Source organism: Taeniopygia guttata, chromosome Z (genome assembly GCF_048771995.1).
Source record: "Taeniopygia guttata chromosome Z, bTaeGut7.mat, whole genome shotgun sequence".
In the NCBI taxonomy this organism is placed as follows: Eukaryota; Metazoa; Chordata; class Aves; order Passeriformes; family Estrildidae; genus Taeniopygia; species Taeniopygia guttata.
In genome coordinates this window covers 22667366-22684699 of record NC_133063.1, presented here as the reverse complement: position 1 = coordinate 22684699, position 17334 = coordinate 22667366, and the positions used below count along the sequence as shown (strand labels likewise).

Here is a 17334-nt window from a genome sequence, read left to right as displayed (position 1 = left end):
TTAAAAAAAGATGAAGTGTTATTTACAAGGAGCAACCCCTAAAAATGGGCAGTCAGAGCACAAAATACATAAGAAGAACGCTGAACAAATATCTGTCTCAGCCTGTGACAAATATAACTGCACAGCATGGATTGGGGGAAAAATAGAGTCATTATTTGTAGCTTACTTTCAGGCAAACCCACTGTGTTATAATAATAATCTATTGAATATGTGTGTGATAAGAAGAAAGACATACTAAATCAGAGGAATTTAAAATATGAGACCAAATTATCCCTCAGAAATGAACCAGTTATCCTTAACCTTTTAGAAGATCAAGATGACAGAGTTTGTCTGCAATATGACAGGATATTCTGCTCCTCAAAGAATAAAGAAAGAGTAGACCCAAAGAGTAAAATAAAACAAATAACACAAGAACTAAAAAGACACGAGGCAGAAATAAGAAAAAATAAGATAGAAAAGAAAAGGTTGAGAACCCTAAGTGAACAATATGAACACCTAGAGAGACAATACACCAATTAGAGTTTACCTGCCTCAGACCAAAACTTGTTTGTAGATCTGATGCAAAAAATTGCAACAAAATTAAGACTATACAATTGCTAATTTTGCAGAGGGCTCAAATCCACTGAAAACTAGCATTAGAAAAGGAAAAGTTTAGCCCCAGAGCAACTCCTAAAATAACTCAGAAACCTGAGGGATAAGTTTTAGACGAGAGTAATTAGAATGTTCTACCTTAGCAAGGAGGGAAAAGAGTATACTAAAATAGTAAGGTACACTCCATGTATATCCACTTTGACGGTAAACTCCTCCAACAAAAACAAGATCTGGCAGCCAGAAAGCTCTTCAGGGTACTAGAGCCGGGAAAAAGGGGCCAAGTGCAAATAGACTAATAAAATTGGACTCTACTAGAACAAAAGCCCTAGAGCTAATCCTTACCAATCCTTAAGTAAATTAAGAAGACTCTAGAATGAGCCCAAAACCACAAAGGTTAAATAAAAAGCCCCCAGTAGTTGATATTAAATTTGCAGGAAGAAAGCATACAGTGAACAACCTCAGTGGTAGAAAGGGTCGTGCACAATAAGATTGGTAAGGCCTGTTTTCTTTACCCTACCCCACTCAGAATGCAACTCACTAGGGGATCCCTTATATAAAACCTTAAGTAAAAAGAAAAAGGATTTGAAAAATAAATTCCCTATCTTTGATAAAGATCAGGCCTAGAGAGAGGAGGAGTGGCCTGCAGAAAGAATAATAGAATATTAGTCCCACGACATAGGCCCAAGATGGGAGTTGGAGGTATAAGACCCCGATTTATCTATTAAACTGATTAATGAAGCTCCAAGCAGTAGTAGAAATTGTCTCAAAGCACACCTCAGATGCCCTCGAGTTACTATCTAAACAACACTCCCAAATAGGAGCCTTTGTATATCAAAACAAGATGGCCCTAGACTGTTTACTAGCCAAAGAAGAGAGAGTTTGTGAGAAATTTAATAAAACAAAATGTTGTCTAGAGATCGATAATTATAGAAAAACCTAGTGAACGAAATTAAACAAGTAGCACATGTCCCAGTACAAAAATAGAACTCTATACTCCAATCATCCTAGTGGGTCCATTTGTTTAATAGAGCTTAGTAAAAAAAAATATATATTATTTATATTGTGTTCAATAGCTAGAATCCTATTCCTGCCCTGCTTAATACCCTGCTTTATTAAGTTAATATACTCAGTAGTGCAGGGTATGCAGGTAGCTGCCATGCCCACAGACGCAGAATGTACTACAGGGAAATTAAATCAAGTATCTAAAATCACAAAATTAGAAGAAGAAAATCCACACAGTAGAACAACAGATCCTTTAGCCAGATTCAAAGAGAAAATAAAGGGAGAAGGGGATGTTTACAAGCTTTACCAAGAAATTCCAAAAGAAGAGTAGAGTAATGAGACCAAAGAGAACTAAGAGTTTTTAAGGACTAAACTAGTTAAATTATAAGACAGTTTCACAAGATCAAAAGAAAATCCACTAAATACAAAGCTTTTTAGAAAAGCATGAATTAATGTATTAATATAAAAGGGGAAGGATTGTTATATGTAATATGAGTAATTTGTGCCTATAAAGTAAAATATAGATGTAATGTTTAGTATTACTAAGAAATATTTGTATAAAACATGTGAGTCTGAGCCAAGAGATTACCTCACATATGTTGAGACCACCCCTGACAAAAAGGAGGAAAACTTAATTTACAAACAAATACCGATAGCTTACCCAGAGATAAATTGTTTCTCAAAGTGATCCTAGTAACTCCCAAGCAATGATCCTCTCAAGAACTACCCAAGATTGAGATTGCTAGAGTCACCAGAGAAATACATCTCAATGCCAAGTTCCAGTAACTCAGTCAGGGGTGTACACCACTCTCCAGACACCATTTTGTTCTCCCCAACACAGAGAAAAGAAATTCTATAAATATGTAAGACTCTAAATAGGAAAAAAAGCCTGATCACTGAAACTCTGCCTCAAGCAAAATAAACTGTATAAAAACCGCTTAAGAGACAGTCTTGTGTGAAACATAAAGGACCCTATGCTGTAGCAGTCAGACCTGTGTCTCATCCAGTGCTGATCCCGGGCTCAGCACTGTCTTTTTATTGTAGCTAGCTCAGACTGAATTTGATCACTAAATAAAACCTGGTTTTATTACTTTTAATTTAGCTAGATCAATTTTTACTTATAACAGTTCTTTAACTGAAGTTCTGCCACGTCATCATTTTAAAAGTAAAAAGTCGTCTTATTAAATCACTAACAAAATTACTAACTTTTAACAAGGGGAGAAGGGTGTATTGCTTGCGCTGTTATTTGTGTCTAAAATTTTTGTGCACTAGATATTAATAAAAGTTGTTTTTAAAGTATAAATACAAAAATCCTCCCCCAGCCAAGCTGATGGCCCTGATCAAGCCATGAACCTGGCTGGTAAAGAAAAATACATTAGGAAACCTAGATGCTCCATTGAGATAAATGAAAAAAGCCTCATGAAACGCGGAGAAAAATCAAAACCCCATAATTCCAATAAAGATTTGAAGGGAACGGTATGTTTATTCACAGCGCTGTGGACGCATGTCGGGACACATTGCCCTTCGATGGACATGCGCACCCCTGAGAACTCCCCGATCCTTTTTTATTACCCTAATTTCCATATGCATAGAATTTCACAATAGGTTCATGCATATTCATTATGCTGATTTTGTGTTACACTTAGCTCTAGTTACACTTGTACTCAGTTTTTGTCAGAAAGTACAGAAAGAACACCTGGGTCGTTCTGCCCTGTCTGTTACAAGGGCTGAGGAGTCTTTCTTATCTCTTCCTTAGCTGGGACAACTTTGCTAGTGCTGTAGTTATTAGACTAAACAACATATTTCACGTATGCTAGCAAGCTCAAAGTGGTACATTTCACCTAAATCCAAATGGATTTTTACTTTGTTAAATTTTCACTCACACTCATCTGGAAGAATTTTTTTTTCAAGTCCTCATAGTGAAAAAGAGATCCACTCAGTGCTCAAAAACTATGTTTGTCCTTATTTTTCTTATTATACAAAGAAGAAGGGGGTAAAAGGGGTTGGGCTGAGGGTACACCCCCCTCTTTGAGTCTTAAGTAAATAATATAACGGTATAATAACCCTATGATATTCAGCTGCCTAAAATACCCTTCAGTGGACAGTGGAAAGCATAGACAAACATCCTGAAGTATACCTACTTCATGGACAGTATATATAAGAACTTGATTTATTTACAAACTATTTCTCATGCTTACAAACTTTTTCTTGCTTACAAATTGTTTTTTCTGTTTACAGATTGTTTTCTGGGTGTTGGGTTTTTCTTCAAGGCATAAATGGGTTACAGGTTGTTTTTAATAGTTAGACTTTTCTATAAGGGTTAAATCAGTTAAAGTTTGAATGGTTTTTGTTTTTTAAAGATAAGTTCTAACATATAAGCATTGTGCCTGTGGCCTGAGTTCCCTCATAAAAGATCCTGAAGATGAATACTGCAGTTTCCATGGACATTTGGCCCATGCTGTCTTCTGTTTTCCTGTTTGCAAAGGGCCCTTATAGATGGAAGACAGAGAACAAATTACAAATTTTATTAAACCAGGAAGGGTGAGATGTTACCAAATATCATAGATGAGCTTGCTACCAAGCCCCAGGATTGACTGACCGGGGCTTCTCCCACTCAGATCTCTTATGAAGCTGCAGGCATTTCACTGCCCCGAGGAGAGAAAGGCCAAGGGCAGCCGAGGGCCGGTGGCCTGGCTCAGCATTCCCACTCTTGTGCCGGCTGCCCTGCGACTCCTGGCAAAGGTCAGCAGTGTGTGCAGCACTCTGGGCACCGGGGCAGGGAGCCGGGCTGCTCGGCAGGCTGGAGCACAGGGCAGCGTCCTTCAGGCACGGCGCTTGTGCCAGGGGACCATGGGCCAGCGGGAGGCAGGGACAGCTTGTCAGCCCACGGCTGCAGGAGCCAGTGCCTCACACAGCTCTGGGAGGCAGCTCTGCTCTTCTGCACTGAGCCACAGCAAAGATGTGACCTGCAGAGTGCTTTGCAGAAATATTCAGGGCCAGCAGGCCAGCCTGCTTTGTGCTCTCTGGCACACAGCAAGCACTGTGCCACGCCGCAGCTCGGAGCTGCTGGGAGAGAGGGAATCGGAGATGCGCCTGAGGGTTTTGCTTGAGTTGTGAACTGATTTGGAAGAGAGCAGAAATATTTCAGTAGGCAATCTGTGTTTTCTTCCTTAATTTCTCAAAGAAAGTCACAATGTGTTGCACACAGGTAGGGGGTATTGTCAAAGAAAGGCCTTATAAAATCAGGCCTTACTCTCCTAAAAATGAGCAGCTGGCCTGTACAGCTAGCTAAATTCCCATGTGAAAAATCATGACTGCAGTTAGCACAACAAACTCTTGTGGTAAGAAAACTGCATCTGTAATAATCAGGAAATCTGTCCAATGGGAGTCCACAAAGGAAAATTGTAAACACCTGAGTAAAAGAGAGTCTTAGCAAGTCCACACAAAAACACCTTCTAAGCAGTGAATCATGTGGACAAGAAAAGAACCAGGCAATTGGAATTAAACATGAGGTCTGTGGAAACCGTATAAAAATTAGTTTTGTGAATAAAAAATTGGCTTTCTATGCATGAAAAAACTGAGTCCCAGCTGCTGTATTGACACAGCCATGTGGCTTCACTCAGCAAGAGCACCTGAAGGGTGTATTGATGAAATGCTTGTGTTTGATTCCCAGAACAGCAAGGAGAAATGTTAAGTGTATTCAATAGGGCTTAAGCTTGTGAATCCCTTTAGCTTTAACAGGCAGTGCTGAACCCTGTATTGTCCCACTGCAGTGCCTAATGTGTGCAAGTGCTATTTTAGCCTTGAGAATAAAGAGAGTGGTCCTGCTAAGAAGGTAGCTGGAATGCATTCAAAGGGAAGATATGTTTTTAAGAGGCTCTTGACCAGCAAAGGAGAATTTGAGGAATGGAATAGTTCCCAAATGACTGTGTCAGGAACCGGAGTCATGTCCGAGGCCCTGCCATATTTGATCCGTGTTTGAGCAGGTTGACAATACAATGAAGAAAAGTGTATTGTTTAATGGGTGGGAACAGGACCCTTGAAAGAGAAACAATGTATGGGTCAATCGGTGGGCAGTTAAGGTTTGAAAGGGGAGCAATGCATAATGGAGCCGTTGTTGGCATGGCCTTGGTATCTGGAGCCATCCTGGCCTCATCTCACATGCCAGCCATGTGTGAGCTGATGCTGTAACTGGGAAAATTCCACTCCTGAGCAGGAGATATAAGGCCTGGCTCTGGGTTGGAGGGGTGAGAAGGATGACATGCACACCATTTTGATCCAGGGCGTGTCATGGAAGTGCACTGCCTACCTGCCCCTGTCGCCGAGCACCACACTCCATCTCCTTCTCCTGCTCAGCGGATTTTTGGGAATCCAGGGGTTGGTATTATTTGCTACTGCAACTAATGGAACAAATTTTCTCTGCAAGGCCAGTTGTATCTTAGATTATGTTGTGCATGGGTCTCCTCCTCAACCTGTGGCAACAACCACCAGGGACCTACAGGATACTCCTATTCCTAGTCTGATGTCAATAAATTCTGAGAAATTATTTAAATATGTCAAATAATTTGGAGTAATGTTTAGCCTGCGAGTTTCAGCAAAGTATTGAATATGTCTTAGTTCCATGGATACAAACTAGTAAATGAGATTGCTGGGTGTGCAGGTGTTAGGGGAGTGATTCCCTATGCACCGAGTACTGAAATAAATGAATGCCTCCCTTCCAATCCTGAGCTGGCAGCAGGGATCAGGCAGGCCCTGCTCTGTAACTTTCATTTTGGAAACTTCTGTGAAACAGTTAGAAAGGTCAAAATGAAACCTTTCCCAGCTATTTCCCTCTGCTTCATCTTTTTATGCGCCAGAACTCTGTGCCGCAGGTAGTCTGGGTGTGTGCTGAGCAATGCAGCCCCCACAAAGCCCTTGGTTTCCCCACAAGTTGCCATGCCTTGTTCCCAGGTGTGCCCAGCTCTGGCAGGAGAAAGAGCCTGCAGCGCCGTGCCCTGCCCAGACGGGGCTCTCTGGCACAGAGCAGCAGCAGCGCCAGCACCTCTCAATCTTCTCCTTCCTTATCTTCTCCTGGGACACAGAAGCCTCTGGAAATCAGCACCACCAGTCGTGTTCCCAGCTTGGAGCAGCTCCTGCTGGCAGGCAGACGCTGCCAGTTTGACTGCTTCCAAAGGGGAATAGAGGCAGAGATGTACATCCTCAGGAGCCCTGGGCATATCCAATAAACATGCAAATATGTGGGAGATTTGTTAGGAATTGTTTCAGCTGTTATGCCAACAGTGCCTTCTCTCCTGGTTCTGTGTGTTATAGATGAGTAATGTAACAGTTGGCTCTCACAGTTAAGAGGTAGATATTATGTGGATGTAAAAATGCAGAGTGATGTTATTGTAATATATCCTCCCATAGTCCTTTTTCCCCTCCCCCTTGCAATAGCTTTGGTAGTCAGGGCTTTTGGGGAGGGCCGGCTTGTGACCAGGAGGTGTGGTGTAACAACACCTGACCTCCAGTCAAGATGTAAGAAAGAAATCTCCATCAGTGGATGGCAAAACTTTGACAAAACTTTGGCGGGATGAAGGGTATAAAAGGCAGAGCAACCATTTGATAGATGAGCTGCTCTATGTAATGTTCATAGAGACTCCCAGTGCTGCAAGTTTTCCTTATTCAGTCCTTTGTTAAGATTTAATAAACCTTTAAATTTTTAAAAGTGAGGGTTGTTTCTCAGATGTGCAATGCTTTGGGCCATTTGCTTGGTCTGGTTTCCTTTGGTTGGGTCCCATCTGAGTGCTCAGTTCGGGTACAGGCTGTAGGTGCTTGGTGCACTCCTGGAGTTACTCTTGGGTCCCTTGAACAACAGGGTTTGGCCCACGAGGGGAATTTGTGCTGCTTTGTGACAGAGGAGAACTTCCCTGGCTATTTTGCGTTTGCTGTACGGAAGGTTGGTTATTGCTCTGCCTAAATTCACAGGCCAATATAGAGTGCTTGCATTGTGATGTCAGGGCATGGTTGCCATGTGGTCATGGTGGCATCAGAAGGTTGTCTTGGTGCACGGAAGGCCTCAGTGTCAGAGCAGCCCTAGGGCTTGCTCAGGGCAGGAGCATCCTCCTGCTTGAGGCGTTTGTCAGTGGGAGCTGCCCACTGACAAGAGCCTTGATTTTTCTGATGTTGGAGCAAATCTGCACAGCAGTGCTACAATGATTGAGAAGGTTATTGCTGTAGGTATTGGAGTTTTCGGCGTTTGTTATTCCAGCTATTTCCTCACTAACCTGACACGTAAGTAGAGGTTTTCCCTGGGTGTACCCGAACGTGGCTTTTGTATGTCTTCCTGCTCTTTCTTAGTGCCTGAGTTATTTTGAAACAGAAAGAGCACTAGCGTGCCACTGGTTTGGTAAAGCTCCTGTCAAGGAGTTCAGCTACATGGGGATTTCTGTAGCCACAGGGCAGCATTTGCAAGGGAACCTGCAGGGGTTCTGTTCCATCCATGGGAGAGTCTGAGGCAGTAGAGTCTGTCATTTCCTCAGTTTGCTGGGACAAGCAAGACAGCTTTGAAAATGTAAACTGGAGACCTTCTTGGAAGGCCTTCTAACAACTCTGCAGTATTTCCCAGAATTCAGGGAAAGCTTCTTTCTTTCTACATTTTGTCATGAAAGGATTTGACTGTCTAACTTGACCCTTGACTGAGTGTTAAAATGCAAGGAAGTGCAAACTCCAAAGCAGTGAGTGTCTGCTCCTGGACCCTGGAGCTGCTGCTGTGCTGTGTCACAATAGAGCTGCCACATCATAGTGGAATTTTGGGGCAGCTTTTCCGGGCAACTGTTTCCAGCAAGTTAATGAGAAATTGTGCATGCAACTGATTTAAAAAAAAAAAACAAACATACTGTAAGGAGAGGATTTTAAAAAGATGTGTTATGTGCTTGGTAGAACAGGAGCATTGAGTGTTAGAGAACAATTTGCATTTTCTTGATCATGTTTGTATCCATTTAATGGCTAACAGGCCAAAGGGTAGGCACGCCCAAGACAATTATCTGGATCTCTTGCTGGTTGTGTGAATGAAATGTGTCTCCTGGAGGGATGTGGTGAAATGGAAAATACTCTCTGTTTGCGGTGCTTGTTCTGTGGGATTCAGCAGCCCAGGCAATTTTCTCACAGCGTCTCGTTCATTTTCCCTTGCCCACTACAGGTCACCTGAATCATGTAATCAGAGGTGTTGGTCCTAAGGTGAGTGAGAAAGGAACATTTCAGGTTTGTGCTGTTTAGCAATTGTAGAGTAAGCTGTGTGCTTAGCCAGAACAAGTAGGCTGTAGAGGGCCGGGCACAGAGGCTGGAAGAAAATCCATTTTCATGCCTTCAACAAAAAATACAAAGGCATAGCTGGATATTTCCTAATTTCCAACTCAGAGCCTTGAAGACCTACAAACTCAGTTTTGCAGAGAGAACATTGCTTGATGACACCAGACAGGGATGAATACTTAAGAGAGAGCAACTTCCTGCAGAGTTGAATAAGCCCATTTTAATTGAAGTCACAGCAACTTAGATTTCTATCCCTATAAAACTTCATGATACTTCCTTAGAAGATGTGGTTGTAGAATTAGAAGGACAATTTAATGCTGTATTTGCAGTCGAACAGGCAACGTTGTGGCCGGGACGCTGTGTGGGCCAAAAGGACCCAGGGGTGCCGGCCAAGAGCAGCGGAACGTGGGCCAGCGCCTGGCCAGGTGGCCGAGAAAGCCAAGGGCATCCTGGCCTGTGTCAGCAGCAGTGGGGCAGCAGGAGCAGGGCAGTGACCGTCCCCCTGGGTTGGGCAGCACTGCGGCCATAGCTGGGAGTGCTGTATCCACTTTCTGCCCGATCGGTCTGCGTCTCACAGAACAGGATGGGACCCGGACTGGCTGCAGACTTAGGATTTATTATGTCTGTATCATACAAGCAAAAAGCAAGAGACACAGAGAAACGAACATCCATGCAAATCTAGATCAAAGACAAGATGGCAGTTTATGCAAAGCCTTTTTCTACATATTCTTTGAACCAATAGCATAAAAGAAAAGTGCAGAGTCATTATACTCTAACCAGTAAGGAAAGGACCCATGTGGGTTTAACATTAACAGAAGGACTTCTATGAACCTCAAACAATATACAATAATTCATTATATAAGATTGAAACTTCTTCTATTTTTGCAAAGCATATATCTAGGCCTTTTGACATCTCAAACTATCACTAAGTTCTTGTTCTTTCTTGTTCCTTATGATAAATATAAATGTATTCACTTAGTTCTTCTTTTCCTAGCTTCCTAGGAGAAGGTTTTGAAATTTCCCAGCCTTTTTCAGCTTTGTGTCTACTTTCTGGGGCCTTTTTGCACTTTCTAAAGTTTTTTACCTTTATATATTCCTACAATTCCCCCACTCTTTTTAAATAAACTATTTCTGACTCGTCACTTATTTATTACTTTGTGTTATATAGCTTCACTACTGCATATATTTATTCATTTAGGAAAAAATTTATAAACTTTTTACATGAAGGTACTTTGTTTTAAGCTCTATAATTTTAAGTTAAAGCATTATTAATGTTGGGTAAAGTAAGGTTTAGTATCTGTATTAGGTTCTGATAAATTTTGGCATTTTTAAGGTCTCAATTTCAAGGTTTAATTTGTGAGTGACTTTAATTAGTTTTGGTGAGGTTTTGTGCATTGTTTGTAATTTTTTTTTTGTATTTTTCTTTTGGACAATAAAACCATTTTTGATGAGTTTGTAATTTGTTGTGAATAATGAAGTGAATAAGGAATTAATATTAATATTATAATAACAAGATTTTACTTAACTTATAAAGTTGTTTTGATTAAGGAGTTAAGCTCTACTTACTGAATCAATTGTTTAACTATGTTTCTTTATTTTTAATTGTAGATGTTAAGTTTTTGTATGTTTTTGTGAATGGATTTAGAATGATTAGACAAATTTATGTAACACATTCTTTTGAATTCTTTACAACTCTGTTTATGTGTTAGAAAAGAAAATTAATGGTTGTTTGATTTTGGAGTTTGTTGGACACTGCTGACGTCAGTTCGCATGTTACTGAGTGCACTGGATGTGGTATTATTTTGTTTGTTTAGTTAATATTTAATCTTATCTATTTGTCTTAATGTTGTTTCTGAAGCAATTGTAGGTAAAAAGAAGCTTGTTGAAATATTTTGTGGTTTTTTTTAACAGACTGAAATTGCTATTGTAATCTTTTGGGTATATATTAATAGATCTTTTTTCTTGTCTTTTTTGAAACTGTTTTAGTACTGGGTGTTATTACAGTGAGTGTGCTAATGTTACATGGTTTGTCTTTAGGGTATGATGGAATGTTTTGCTATGTTTTATTTCTACAAATGAACTAATAACATTTTGGTAATTTCTGTGGATATTGGTTAACTTTAGATTTTTATCGACAGTGTATGAGTAATTGCACTAAAAATGTAAATTTTTATATTCATAGTAAGAGTGAATAACATTGTATTTTGGAGAATTATATTTTTGCTAATTGTTTCTTGAAAATGTGACACAGAAATTTATTGTTCAGGAGCTAAGGATCTTTAATTCTTGGGGTTCTGAACTTCTTTTGAGGAGTTGTTTGGTCTAGAGACTTTAATCCCTTGTGGGATTGTTTCTATTAGTAATTTCACTTGGTTCGTTATTAAGTCACTTTTTTGTTAAAGGATCGTGTTATATAGGTATTGGCTACTTTTTTAGTGGTACACTAACTAACCAGGTTGAAAAAGGCTTTTTTGGATTTGCGTGAGACATACATTTGGTATCTGATCTTGTAGCTTTGGTTAATGTGACTTAGACATTTGGTTTTGGTTGTTGTATAGGAAAATTTGCGTTATAAAAAGTAAGCAAAGTTAGAAAACATAAAGTGAACTGATTTTCTTTCATATCTTTTTTGTTGAGTTACTCTTTGTTAAAAGAACTTTCTATATATTTTACCTTTTAAACTGCATTTTTTGGAGAGTTTAGAATGTTAATTTTTTAGAATCTAATGATAATAATAAATCCTTCTTTTTATGTTTTTGTTAAAAGAGCTCAACGGAACAAGCTCTTTACACATTTATCATTATTATTAAATTGAAGTTTGCAGATTCTACAGGTGACATAGGAACACTAGGCGTGACTTGTAGTCTCTGTTTAGCTTACGTTTGTGTGTTTGCTCTTTGACTTTTGGGTTTGTTAGTGTGTTTTGGTGTGTTGTATGGTTTGACATTCTTTATTGGAATTCACTTTACTTTTCTAGTACTTGTAGAAATACAAGTATATTCTTTGCTTTAAGTTATTAATTGGAAAGGAAAATTGTTTCAAGGCTTTTTATTAAAACAGGAGGATTTTTTTTTAGTTTTGTTTGTGTGTTATTTGTAAAATGCTTAAAAGTTGGTGGATCTGGTTCTGCAAAAGAACTGTTTAAAAAATTTTTAGCACATAAAGCTTTACTTAATTTTATCTGTGGTATTACTTCTGCTCCCCTCTTCTGTTGATCTAAATGTGTTTTAATGTGTGATGTGTCTTTTTAACAGTTGTTTGATTTGTGGGGGAGTGGGGAATACTAAAGGTGTGATGAACATTTTAATTTATTAGGAATGTTGCTACTTTTTGAGATAGATATGTGGGGCTATTGTTTTTTTTCATTTCCTGGGGTACACGTAATGAAGTAAATGCTTGTAAAAAATGTTGATAGGTACGATTACTTGTTCTCTTGTGTGGATAGAGGTAAAATCTGTACTTGATAGTGAATCTACTGAAACCTGAATATTTTTAAATCTCTCAAAAGAAGGGTATTTAGTGATGTTTGTTATAATTGTAGATTTTATAAACTTTGTGGATTGACAGTTGTTGTAGAAACAGGGGTTTGCACAAGCTGACAATCAGGGTAACTGTAATGATAGCTTTAGCTTGGGATTTAGAGATACGAAACAAGTGTACAAGTGCTTGTGTATTTTGATGAAAAAAGGTATGACTCAATTTTGTGTACTCAAAAATGTTTGGTAATGTGTTTGAGATAACTATGGTCCGTTTATTTGTTCTTGTATTTCTTTTTGCTAAACATCTTGGTAAAGATGAATGAGCTTTAATATGAGAAATAAAACATAGGTTAGTTCTGTGTTGTAAAATTTTATGAAGACATGAAAGCTAGCAATATAAATTATTATTACTAATATTTTTTTAAACTATTTTTTTACTTACATTAGTAACATAGGTAGAATCTGTAATTAAATTGAAAGGCTTTGAAAATAGCTGAAAAGCTTTAACAACAGCAGCTAGTTTAACTACTTGAGGAGAACTTTCTACTATTGGAATATTCGATTTCTAATTTTTTGTTGTTTGATTTAACTATACAGTTACTGATTTATGTGTTTTTCTTGACTTATTAGTGAAGAGCGTTGTATTACTTAAAGGCCCTTCACTTAGCAAGGGCTTTTTTTGAAACTCAATTTTGTTTGTAATAATTTGTGACTTGGATAATGAATGGAACAAACACCTGAAAAACTTCACAATGCATTTTCTAAATCATCTGAATTTTGTAATGTCTAATCTAAATAATCTGTATTTAAAGGTAAATATAGAACTGTAAAGTCTTTGCCTGTTAAGGTTAATAGTCTTGCTTTGACCTTAATTACAATTTGTGCTATTATCTCTAGGGTTGTAGAAACTGTTTTTGGAGACTTGTAGGGAAGAAAAACTTATTCTGCTATTAATAATGGATCTTTCTCAGATGGATCTCATTGGAAAATGAGGCTATAAAGTTGTAGCTTCTGTCTCAAAGCAGTCAGGAAGAAAGGTTTCTTTGGAGCATAATGATGGGCTTGTCTTCTTTGGAAAGTTTTTGTGACTTGTTATGGTGAGTTGAGCTTCAGGTGTTAAAATCTTGGGAGATTTAATGTCAAAGTTTTCTCTCAGTAGATCAAAAAGCAGAGCAAGTTCATCGTTGGTAATTTTCAAAATAGGTTTCATCTTGTTAATTTCTGTTAAAAGTTGCTGTAAATCTTGCAAAGTGTTGATGTTGACTTGAAGTTGTATCTTTTGGGGTGAAATTGTTTGTTTTGTTATCTTCTATCTTAGATATTTTTAGGGTGGGATTTCTTGTATCTTAGATGTAGAAATTCTAGTTCAGTCTTTTGGATCTCAGTAACAGTGCTGTCACAAGTTTGTTTTATCTTTGTCTATGTTGGTGCTGCAATGAGTAGATCATCTATGTAGTGTAGAATCATGGATTGTGGATGCTTCTGTCAAGCTGTACACGGTACTTGTGTGACAAAATATTGTTAAATTGTTAGAGAATTCTTCATCCCTTGTGGTAAAGATTTCTAGTGATATCTTTGCATTGGCTTTCTTTGCTTGATGACTGGAACTGAGAAGGCAAATCTTGGGGCATCTTCAGGATGAAGTGGTATGTTGAAGAAACAGTCTTTTATATCGATGATGACGAGAGGCTAGTTTCTAGGAATTATTGATAGAGAGGGGCGTACAGCAGCTGTCTTCCTTTCAAGACTTGTAATAGTAATCATGGATTCACTTTCTAAACAAACAGTAGTTCTTCTGATCCTTGTGAGTGTTCTCATAGGTGATATTAAGTGTTAGTTATGGGCTAAAACAGGAGAGAAATTACTGAGACATCTGCACCGTATCTGGTATGCCTGTAACATAATTGTTCTACCACGATGAGTTAGGCCACAAGTCAGTTCTGGTTGGTTTAGAACATACTTCTAAGTATGTTCTACTTAGAAGACATGTAGCATTAGAGTAGAAAACACATCTGGATCACCTTGGTACACCGTTTGATTGGTTAACAAAGCATTTTGTTGAGTTACATTTTGTTTGATTATGTCTATAGGTAAAGCAATTGTAAAAGCAAGAGGTTTCTTAGGTTGAATTACTGTTGGGGCTTTAAGGGGAAGAGCTAAAACTATTAGCTCTTCATTGCAGTTTACTGAAATGATAACTGGAAAAATTAATAGTCTAAGACTTGTATTGTTGTCTTTATCTATAATAATTAAAAATTCTTGTCTTTGTTGTGATTTGTTAATCAGACCTGTAGGTATACATTCATAACAGAAATTTTTCAAAAACCGTATTAATTTTGAGTTTGCTAACTCCAGTTTTGTCCTTGGAGGTAATAGGAAGGAACGTCTTGTGGTACTGGTGGTAAAGGTAGATATTGTGTTTGGCTTACACTAGGTCTCCTAGTGAAGGCTAAGGGGGAAAATTCCCTGGATTCTGGGTTGCTATTACTTGTTTCACCACGCGGTGGGTCGCACTTTGCTTGGAGTTTAACAGTAGGGGATTACTATCTATATCAAATTTAGAATGACAATTTTTTGCATAATATTTCCCTTTTTGATATTGAGGACAAACAGAAGGTACTTCAGATTTTATTATTGGATCAGGGCAATTCTTTATCACATGACTAGGCTTCTCACATCTGAAGCAGGACTTTTTAGTAAAGGTTCATTGAACAGCAGCAAGAGTTTTTTCAAAAAGTTTTGTTTGTTCTTCAATTGGTTTTTAAAATTTGTTTCTTAGTGAATCATGAGATTTAGTAATTTGCTCTCTAGGGACATTAGCTTGTACTGTAGCAAGATACTGTGGAGTGCTAATTTTACTGTAAGCTGAAAGCATTTGAGTAACAGTTGGAGGCTGTTTGGGAAATGTAGAAATAATTTTTTTGCAATCATCATTTGCATTTATAAATGCTAGGTTTTGGAGAATATAAGAATGAGCTGCTTTATCAGGGCATTGTCTTTCCATAGCTTGTATTAACTTATCTAAAAATGTACCATATGATTCATTTGTTCTTTGTGTCATGGTCAAATATGCTTTAAGAGGAGTACTTGTTGATTTGACCAAAATTAAAGTTTTTCTTGCATCTTGTTTAATATCTCTCAACACTGACCTAGGAAAAAAATTTGTGTTTCTGGTTTATCATATGACAGTTTGCTAGACAACTTACCTTCTGAAAATTTTTCATATGTACTACTAACATATTTTTCCTTTAAAACCTTAATAGGTATCTTCTGCTGGAGTTCTCATAACATAAATTGTGAATTAGTTAAAATCAGACTTGCTACAACGCGACAATGAGTTGGCATGAGTTCATAAGAGTAAAAACCCGCATAATTAAAATAAAGAGAGTTAATTCTGCTTTCCTTCAAACTTTGATTTCACTCTTCGATGTTATAATGTGAGAGTGATTAATACATAGGCCTACTATTATCCCTCCCATAAGAGACTGGCATGGCTAAAATGTCTTCATTTAAAAACTTAAAATCTCTTTTTTTTCAAAAGATATTGAACTATCTTTTTCTAATCAGACGTTGCTACATCATGTTCTGAACTAGGCAGATTATTGTTGCAGCAACTGAGCTCTGAGAGAAATCTATCTTGGTTTCTAGACACAGTTCTGGGCTTTCTGCTCAAAGAAGTCTCAGCTTGGTTCCTTAGTAGTTTATTACTATTGCAACTCTTGGTCTCAGCTTTATAAATTTTTAAATTTTCCTTAATGATTTAGATCCTGATTTTATGATCCCGATTTTGCTTATTATTTTAAAATTTCCCAACATTTCTCAAAAGTATGTCTACATTCTAAAGACTTCTTACACTTTAGAAAGTTTTTTACGCTTTTATATTCATAAACACTTGTGGGCCCCTCTGAAGCAGAAAGTCCTTGAGGGGTTGAAGCATGTGCAGAGAAGGACACGGGAGCTGGGGAAGGGTGTGGAGTGCAGGGCCAAGGAGGGGGGTGCTGAGGGAGTTTCAGCCTGGACAATGGGAGGCTGTTGAGAGACCTTCAGGCACACTTCCATAGATCCATACATGACAGTGCTCACCACAAGTGCCAATTCCCTGCCAAACATATCCTCACTGCATCCCAGTGCTTTCGACGCTGGTATCGGAGAGACTCCCTGCTTATTGTTTGTTGTGTTTTTCTTTTGCTGGTTTAGTAGAGGAAAAGCCCTGTTGATTTTCTCATTTTCCAACAAGCACAGATGCTTCTTCACAACGTTTCCTGCTCTTTTCCAGCACTGGATGAGATTCTGATCCAGTTGTAGGTTTCCATGTCTGCAGCAGCAATAGCAAAGGCATAGATGACTCTTTCTTACTTTTCCATTTCTGAGCTCTCAAAAGCTAAAAGCTCTGTCTTGCACATACAACATTGCTTGCTGATGGCAACCAGGGAAGAATATCAGCTTCATATCCATATACAATTCTGTTGTATTGGCCCGTTTTAATTTGATCTGTGTTGCTTAGAATCCTTTTACTCTGAATTTTTATGCTTTCTCCTTGGATGATATGGTGGTAGATGTGAGAAGGAAGGAGGTAATGGCTTGTCCCTCATGTTTCTCTCTTGCCCCAGAGCACAAAACCAGCATCACTGTCTGCCCCAGCCACCTCTGCTCCTAGAGAAGAATACGAAGATGACCAAATTGAGCAGTATGACCGTGAGGCTCCATCAGGGGTCTCAGCAGAGCGTGAATCTTCAGAGCCAGTAAGTGCCAGTTGTGGGTGGTGCTGTCTTTAGTGCATGGCAGAGCTGCAAGTTTCACTTTTGCGTTTCAGAGCTTTCAAGATTTATAACATCACTTACAAAGAGATCATTGCTATCTGATAGAAGGGAGGGTGGAATATTTATTTCAGAGCAATTTGCAGTACAGGTGGATTAACCAATTTTAATACCATGAGAGTGCCTTAGAATCCCATTGTAATCCAAATCTCTCAACT

The 17334-nt window shown here is 38.5% G+C and overlaps 1 long non-coding RNA gene across 1 annotated transcript; it reads left to right on the top strand.

Annotated features, from left to right (window-relative positions):
- Positions 1–7656: 7656 nt before the first annotated feature.
- Positions 7657–17101, top strand: LOC140681788 (uncharacterized). Its single transcript, XR_012052983.1, has 3 exons — positions 7657–7863; positions 8771–8808; positions 16970–17101. It is a non-coding gene; the product is annotated as an uncharacterized lncRNA (long non-coding RNA).
- The last annotated feature ends 233 nt before the right edge of the window (positions 17102–17334 follow it).